This window comes from Choloepus didactylus, chromosome 7 (assembly GCF_015220235.1).
Source record: "Choloepus didactylus isolate mChoDid1 chromosome 7, mChoDid1.pri, whole genome shotgun sequence".
NCBI classification, from domain to species: domain Eukaryota; kingdom Metazoa; phylum Chordata; class Mammalia; order Pilosa; family Megalonychidae; genus Choloepus; species Choloepus didactylus.
In genome coordinates this window covers 14,325,849-14,334,691 of record NC_051313.1, presented here as the reverse complement: position 1 = coordinate 14,334,691, position 8,843 = coordinate 14,325,849, and the positions used below count along the sequence as shown (strand labels likewise).

General features: G+C 39.1%; 1 long non-coding RNA gene across 1 annotated transcript; it reads left to right on the top strand.

Annotated features, from left to right (window-relative positions):
• Positions 1–2,502: 2,502 nt before the first annotated feature.
• On the top strand, positions 2,503–7,427 carry LOC119540014. The gene is made up of 2 exons (XR_005217998.1): positions 2,503–3,064; positions 3,405–7,427. It is a non-coding gene; the product is annotated as an uncharacterized LOC119540014 (long non-coding RNA).
• Positions 7,428–8,843: the final 1,416 nt, after the last annotated feature.

The window sequence follows — 8,843 nt, the reverse complement described above, 5'->3', positions numbered from 1 at the left end:
TTTCTCAGCTGATGTGCGGATGCTCAACCCACACTGTGGGAAGCCTAGAGGTTAAGGTTCCATGCCTTTCACAGGGTGAGAGCTGCAGTGGGCATTGATGTTGTTTTGTTTTATTTTATTTCACTGCCCACCATTTAGTTACTTTTTTTTTTTTTTTTTTTTTTTTTTTTTTCTTTACAGTACCCTTATGCTGTAATAGGAACTTAATGTCTTCTAGCCAGGGTCAGGTCTAGACCAGGGAGATGCCCCTGCTTTAGAATCTAATCCTGAGGAGAGGGACAAACAGACGGACAGTGGCTCTGTTCCTTCCCTCCTGATAGTAGGGTTTTGTTGGGCCTTTTCCTTCTGTGCGACTACATTTGTGGTCCCTGCTTCTTAGCTTTGGGAGCCGACTTTCTTCCTGTGCATTCTGAAGTCTTGTTCTATATCCCTTGATTAACTCTGGATGCACTTTCCCCTCATATCCTTCCAGTAAATTCTATGTCTGTAGCTTTCAACCAGAGATATTTCACCAATACAATAAACATAATTCCATTCAAAAAATTTCACTCAGAATGCAAATGATCATATTACAAGTGACATTATGAAATAAAAGAAAATCACTCATAGATAATGGTACATATTTGTGAATAAGAAACTATTTATAATTATCTAAAAACTGTTGAAACAAATGTGTCTGAACATTGTGGTTGAAAAATGTTGCTGTTCAGTCATGGAAGCCACCACTTAGTGGCAACCTGTTTCTTGCTAATTTTATGTAGAGATGGTCTCTGGGATCTTTTCTAGCTCGTGGGTTCTGGGAATCTATGACAATATAATCATGCCATTTGTAGGATCATACTGGAGTGGGGGAGCATTTGACTTAGGAGGAGCCTTGGCTGAGCTGAAGTGGGATGGGGGTGGGAGTCTGGGGCTATGTGGGAAGGGTGGCAGGAAGAACCTCGGGGCATCAGACTGGAGTCGGGTGAAACAATAAACAGCTTTATCACACTGACTTTGGGACTTCTTTAGTGTGTAAGTCATGTTCCTGGGATTTCCAATAGCGGGAATGTACTATGTAAGCCATTGTACTATATAAGCCTTTCACAATTCCTTTCATAATATAGCCCTCTATAAGCAAGCAGACCTTCTGAAATAGCACTCTTCTGCATACAAATGACTGCACTGTTGTGGTCAGAGCTGACTCAACCAAAAACTGGAAAACTGACCTTTGGGCAGCCAACCCACAGTCAGCCTGGGCAGGGGCCTATATAGATGAACAGGTCTGCAGAGCAAAGTCTAAATAAGGAATAAAGATGGTTAGTAAGGGAAAGCCCCCCCCTCCTCTTTGGGATATAAATAAGGAAATTTATGAAGCATGCTATTCAGCTGGTAAAGAGAATACATGTGTTCGCAGGGGCCGTGAAAAGTCAAAGCTAAGAATAAGTTGTAATTAGAAGTATCCAGAAGCCATGAAGTAGAAAAAAAGAGACAGGAATGTAGACCAGAGAAGATTTCCATTTTGGAAACATGATGAATTATTCAACCTGGAGATCATTCTGTACAACCTGCAATAGAACCAATATCCAGTTAAATGACTGAGCTTTCAAAAACATATGCATATAGCATGCATGCATGCATACGGATATAAGTGCTTACGTAAAAGCAACCTCTGGAAGCTAGAACCCAAGAGGAAAATGAAACCCAATGCAGTAGGAGAGAGTTTATGGAGTTGCCTGGGATATTTGTCTATCTTATTAGTCGAGGATTGGTCTTTTACATGCCCTTGGAAATAGGATCATAAGCTTTGAGGTGGCTTGAGATAGAAGTTCTGGGTCCTCTGCATAAATCCAGGGATAAAACCTCAATGAAAAAGTGGACCAGAAACAAACTCCCCAGCAGTATAGGGAGATGGCAAAGCAGTGTGTCTGTCCTGCCCTGGGATCAGGATGTGAAAAGAGTCTCTGATTATTTGTATTCATGAGACTTCTGCTCCGTGATTCTGTAGGATCTGGGATCAAACTGTGAAACTGTTATAAAAAGTAGTAATATCCACTTTCTGTAAAAGTTTTATAGCAATTTCATAATTTTGTAATAATAAAATTATTTTTTTTACAACTCTGGAGGAAGGCACATTCTCAGTTCTCTATGATGATATCACAATCGAGATCACAAATACATGCAAGGAAACAATCCACCACGAGGGAGTCAGCAGACCACAGAACTCATCGGGATTAGACCCATAAGAACTTCAAATAAAAAAATTATTGAGCAAAGACTTTAAAATATATGCATTTAAAAAGACAGCTAAAGATTAAAAAATGAGTCAAGTTTAAGACTATCCAAAAAGACTAGATTTATTTTAAGGAAATTTCAGGAACTTCAAAGAGTTTTTGTTGTTTTTTTTTATTTGTTTTTTATAATTATAGGAAAACAGTGGTCTAGAACTAGTCATGGGAAAGAGGAGAATGCAGACATTGTCTTTGTTTCATTTTGAGTGTAGGAAAATTAGTATCAATCACTTTAAAAGGCTTCAGGGAGTTCCGGTCGAGAGCGCGCTGGAAAGAGTGCGTCGGAAAGCGGAGCGCGGCCTGTGTTCTCCAGCTCCTCCGGGCCCTCGGACCCCTCCGGCCCCGGGCCGGCGGGTGAGCTGGGGGCCCGGGGGCGCCCTGCGGTCTCTGCCTGCGGAGACTCAGAGTCTTCACCGCGACTGTCCACCGTCTTGGTCCAGGCCCTGGGGCAGCGGCAGGACCCGGTCCTCCCTTTCCCCCATGATGTCTTGACGGCGGCGGCGGCGGCCTCTCGGAGCCTGGACCCCGCCGGCCGCCGGGTTTCCCTGCCCAGACCTGCCCGGCGGCGGGCGTGGCAGGGAGAGGAAAATGGCGGCTTCCCGAATGCCGCGGAGGGCCGTTAGGGGACTCGAGCGCCCAGAAGGCGGGTTGTGTAGACTCAGGCTCGGTCCTCTCTTCGGCTTGGGCCACGGAGCCTCACAGATCCGGGACCTGGGGTGACCACCCCATTCCAATTGGACGAGATGCCACCTCGTCCCAACAACGACGGACAAAGGCCTTAACGGGCCTGGAAGGTGAGCGGAACCCGGGACGACGACGGGTGGAACGGTTAGCGGGCCTTAGGGCGGTTAGTCTTCGTTCTGCCAGACCTTGCTTGACATTGAAAGAGAGAAATGGTAGACTAACCTGCAACATTTGTCCAATAAGAAGTGCCCACCACCTTTTGGGAAGATTTACTGGCCGTTTATAGAAGAAGGCCTTTGTATATAATATGAAAAAGCTGCTCTCAAATTTCCCCCCAACCTTTTTAAAGAAAACTTGTGCCACATCTAGGCTTACTAGATGTAAAGAGGTTGCCGATGTATGATAAAGTAGAGGTAGGAAATCACATGTCTTGTATTGTCCATTTGTTAGGGGGAAAAAAAAAATCTTAGGAATGTCTTCTGGAATTGACTTTGAAATGGAATTTAGACTGCCTCTGGAAGCGACAGCGGGAGAGAGACACAACCACGCTTTCTGTGGGTTGGAGGCCAAGAAGCAGAAGGCTAAGAAGAGGAAGAGAAGGTTGTATGCCAGACTGGTCATATTTAGAAGATATTTTCATATTATAACCATTATTTTGTGTGTGCAATTTATTCTTCACTACTGTATATATAATTGGCAATGCTAAGTACTTTTTGAAATATCTCCTCTTCCTATATGTTCTGAAGTGCCTGACATATGGTAAAAGTAGAGGTAGTAGAACACATTTTGTAGTTATCTTTTTGTTAAAATTCATATGAAATAGTACGGAGTTTTTTGGAATGGCCAAACCACCTCTCTAAATAGTACACATTTTGTACACTGGTTTGGGGGAGGAGGGAGAAGGAAGTGCAAAGGGCTCTATGCCAGTATGTTTATAATGAGACAAGATTAACCATTGTCCCTATGTTTGTGCATTTGGTTTTACTTTGCTATGTATGTAGTGTATATAATGGACGCACATGTCCTAATTTGCATCTAGTCTTCTAGATGTTAAGAGGTTGCCAGTGTATGACAAAAACATAGTAAACTAATACATCTTGTACATTTTGTGTTAAAATTCCTAAGAAAGATTGTCTTCTGAAATTTTGAGCAGTATAGCCCCCAGGGTTGGTGGAGGAAGGATAAAAGGGAAGGGTTCTAGAGTAGAATGTGCATATTTAGAAGACACTTTCTGATTAACTGTTGTTAGATGTGTGCAGTTTATTCAAGACTGTTCTGTATATAGTGGATGAACTAAGTCATTATTTGAAACATCTAGTCTGACTAGATGTTTAGAAGTGCCCAATGTATGTTAAAAGTAGTAGTAGTAAAATATTACTTTGTAAATACTGTTTGGCTCAAATTCATAGGAAATAGTGTCTTTTGGAAAATGGGATTGTTAAACCATCTCTCAGCAGCATACAACTGTCTATATACTCGTTCAGTGGTTTGGAGGAAGTGGGAGAGAAGCAATAGCAAAATGTAATTTGTTAGTGTGTTCAGACAAAACTTTTTCTGTATGTCCTGTGCATTTCATTTGGCTGTGTATATAATGGACAAATGAGTCCTAATTTTGCAGCATCTAGTCTGTAGACGTTAAAGAGGTTGCCAGTAGTTATTAAAATTAGTATGTTTTGTATACTTTATGTTGAAATTTATTGGAAAGCTTGTCTTCTGTAAATGACTTTTGGGTATGAATTTGTTCAACCACCTCAAACCATTACACTTGCCTGTACTTGTCTACTGAACTGGTGGTGGAGAAAAGGAAGTCAGGAGGGTATGGTTCAAGGACAAGATGGTCACATTTAGGCGACACCTCAGATTATAACCATTGTTATGTGTGTACAGTTTTATTGAACAATACTATATATGCAGTGAACAAGTAAATTTTTATTTGAAATAGCTAGTCTTTTTAAATGTTTAGAAGTACTTGATGTGTTTAAAAACAGAGGTAGTAGGATAGCACTGTAAATAGCTCTTAAAAATTGATGAGAAATACTGTCTTTGGGAATGGAATTGTTAAACCACCTCTGAACATTGTACTTGTTCATTGGTTTGAGTGAGGTGGGAGGGAAGAAATTGAAAAAGGTGTTTTGCTAGTGTGTACTAGAACATTTCTTATCATCCATTGCCATGTATGTTATGTGTATTCATTTAACTTTGCTGTACTGTATATATTGTGTATATACTGGACAAATGAGTCCTAATTTTATAATATCTAGTCTCTAGATATTAAAGAGGTTGCCAATGTATGACAAAAGTAGAGTTAGTAAACTAACACATTTTGTACACTTTGTGTTAAAATTCCTAGAAAGGCTGTCTTCTGAAAATGACTTTTGGAAATGAAATTAGAAAACCCCATCTAAGTGACACAGGTGCTTGTAGCTCATCCACTGGGTTTGTGGTGGAGAAAAGGAATCAGGAGAAATGACGGGCTCTAGCCCCAAAATGTTTCTATTTAGAAGACACTTTCAGATTTAACAGTTGTTATGTGTGTGTAGTTTATTGAACACTACTGTGTATATAGTGGACAAATTTAAGTCCTATTTGAAACATCTAGTCTTTCTAGATGTTTAGAAGTGCACAAAGTATGTTAAAAGTAGAGGTAGTAAAATAACACATTTTGTAGATATTGTTTTGTTAAAAGTCATATGAAATATTTTTTGGAGATGGAATGATCAAACCACCTTCAGAGCAGTACATATTCTGTTTGTGCTGTTTCAGGGAGGAGGGAGAAGGAAGTGCCAAGGGCTCTTTGCCAGTAAGTCTGTAGTTGGGCAAGATAAACCATTATCCTATATATTCTGTGTATTTTGTTTTACTTCACTGTGTATATAGTGGACAAACGAGTACTCATTTTTTATCTAGTCTTTCTAGACCAGTGTATGACAGCAGAGTTAGTAAACTAACACATTTTGTACATTTTGTGTTAAAATTTATAGGGAAGACTTGTTTTGAAAATGACAGAATTTTACTTGTGAAAGCAAAATCATTTAAAAAAAAATGAAAAAACAAAAACCCTCTAAGCATTGCACATGCAACCACTGGGTTGATAGAGATGAGAACAGGAAGGATTCTAGGCCAGAGTATTCCTATTTAGAAGACATTTTCAGATTATATCCTTTGTTACATGTGTATGGTTTATTCAAAGCTACTGTGTGTATTGTGGACAAGTTTAAGTCCTTATTTGAAACATCTAGTTTTTCTAGATGCTTACAAGGATACAATATATGTTAAAAGTACAGAGTGTAAAATAACATTTTAAATATTTTTTCTGTTAATACAGAAGAATGGCTGTATTTGGGGAATGGCACTGTTGAACTGGATATCTTGGAGCAGTGTGCTGAGGGGGTGGGGGTGGGGTAGGGAATGAAGTGCAGAGGGAAGGGTTCTTTGCCTGCGAGTTAGACAAGTTCAGATTGTTTGACCATTGTTCTGTATAGGCATTTTAGTTATTGCTGTGTATTAAAAGACAAGTCCTAATGTCCAAAGTATACTAAAAATAGAAGTAGAAAGATAATCCCTATAGAAATGTCCTTGTGTTAGTTTAAAGGAAGGCCTGTCTTCTGGGAGTGACTTTGCTAATCCACCTCTTGGAGCCAGATGCATTTCTGTACTTAGTCATTGAAATAGTGGAAGAGGAAGAAGAGGCAGGGCTCTTTGCTAGTATCTCTAGATCTAGAAGACAGTTTTAGATTATAACTATAGTTCTATGTGAATTTTTTTTTGTAAAATACCTGTGTTTATTGCAGATAAGATTCATTATTTCACAATATCTAAGCTTTTTAGATTTCTTGAGGTGACAATGTATGATAAAAAGTAGAGTAGTGAATTAACGAATTTATAAATATCTTTTTGTTGATAGAAAAGAAGCATCTTTGACATGGAATTGTTAAACGACCTCTGAGCAGTTGGTATCAGAACTTGTTTATTAGGTTGGCTGCAGAGGGGCGGAAGAACGTGCAGGGGGGAGGGATGTATGCAACTGTGTTCATATTTCCATTTTGATGTAACCATTGTACTTGGGCATCTCTTGGCTATACCATAGGACATTGCTAAAAATAATTCAGTGGAAACATACCTTATTTCAATATAGATCTGAACATGAATTCTCTTAGATGAATTATACTTGTTGTATTCTTTATGTCTAATTTTAAATTGAGCATTAAGGGAATGCAGTATTTGTTAACTCTGCCATATCTATAGAGGCCTGTTGCATTTTTGTCTTTTATGAAATTGTCCCAAAGGCAGGCAGGAATACATTTTCCCCCCTTGATTGAGTTGGTGTCATGTATTCTTGGTTATATCCCAGTACTCACAGCTTTGGGACTTTGAATTGGTAAATATTCATGAAAAAGCATGAAACACATAAAAATGTATGCTCAGTTGTATGTATACACATAAAGCACCTAGAAGGATATGTCAACCCGTAAACTGCTTGTGATTCTGGATGACTTTTGTGTTTGCTTCTTGTGCTTTTCAGTTTTCTATATTGCACAATTAAAAGTTTGAAAAAAAAATAAATGTTATTTTTAAAACTTTAAAAAAAAAAAAAAAAAAAAAAAAAAAAGGCTTCAGGGCAAGAGCAGAACTTTAATGTAAGATGAGATTGTAGGGGGAGTGCTTTTTGGAGTATGAGAATGTGGTAGAATTTATTTTAATGGGAAAATGTTTTCAAAAGATACATTGGAAAGAATTAGGAAGGAGGTTGATAGAGGAGAGAAAGGTTGGGGAATGTAACCCCAGAATCATTAGAAATTAATAGTATTTGAGAGTATTTGGTTGACCAGAGGGATCCATTTTGTCTAGCGGCCTCTAAAAGCCAGTTGGGAAGAATGGCTGTGTTGTTTGCATTTGAAGGGACATTGCATCTGAGGTTCTAAGTGGTTTACCTAGTTAACTGATACATCTTCTATTCTCCACATTATAACAGGTGTCAGTGTTGCTAAACTTTCCACCACTACATAATAAGGATCCTCTTTCCTCTGGTTTTTAATAACAACTCTTTAATTTATTTTAACAATTAAATAATTATTTAATAACTTTTCTTTAAGCCCTCTCTGGCAGTCTTCTCAAAGGCCATTAGTCTTCTGCTAACAGTTTCTTCGAAGCCTTTTATGCTTCCCCTAATAGTCTCCTCAGAGTCCTTCCAGCTTCTGCCCACTGCCCAGTTCTAAAGCTTCTCCTACCATTTAGGGTATTGTGTCAGCACTCTGCTTCCAATTACTGGAACCTGTGCCACCCATTTATGAAATAAATTACACCAAACTTAGCAGGTTAAAACCTTAAACATTTATTATTCACTCAGTTTCTGTGGGTCAGGAATTTAGAAGTACTTAGCTGGGTGGATCTGGCCCTCTGTCTCTTATGAGCTGAGACTTCATCCAGGGCTGAAGGCATCTGAAGGATGGACTGGGGTTGAAAGATTTGCATCTGACAGGGTTCACTCACATGCCTGGCAGGCTGATGTTAACTTTTTATCAGGAAGACTTAGTTTCTCACCATGTGGACTTTTCTGTAGAACTTCTTGGATGTTTTCGTTACATAGAGTCTGACTTTCCTAGAATGACTGATTCAAGAAAGCAAAGCGGAAGGTGCAATGTATTTTATGACCTAGTTTTAGAAGATACACTGTCATATCTGTAATATGCTACTGGTTACATAGGTCAGCCCTATACAGTGTGGGGAAGGACTACACAGGGCATGAATACTTGGGGTGAGAATCACTGGTGTCCACTTTGGAGGCTTTGACAATAATTTAATTTCTATTGTGTACCCACATTGTACTGGTCTTTGTCAACTCAAGGTCTTTCTTTCCCTTTCTCTCTGTGACTCTGTTGGTTGAAACTG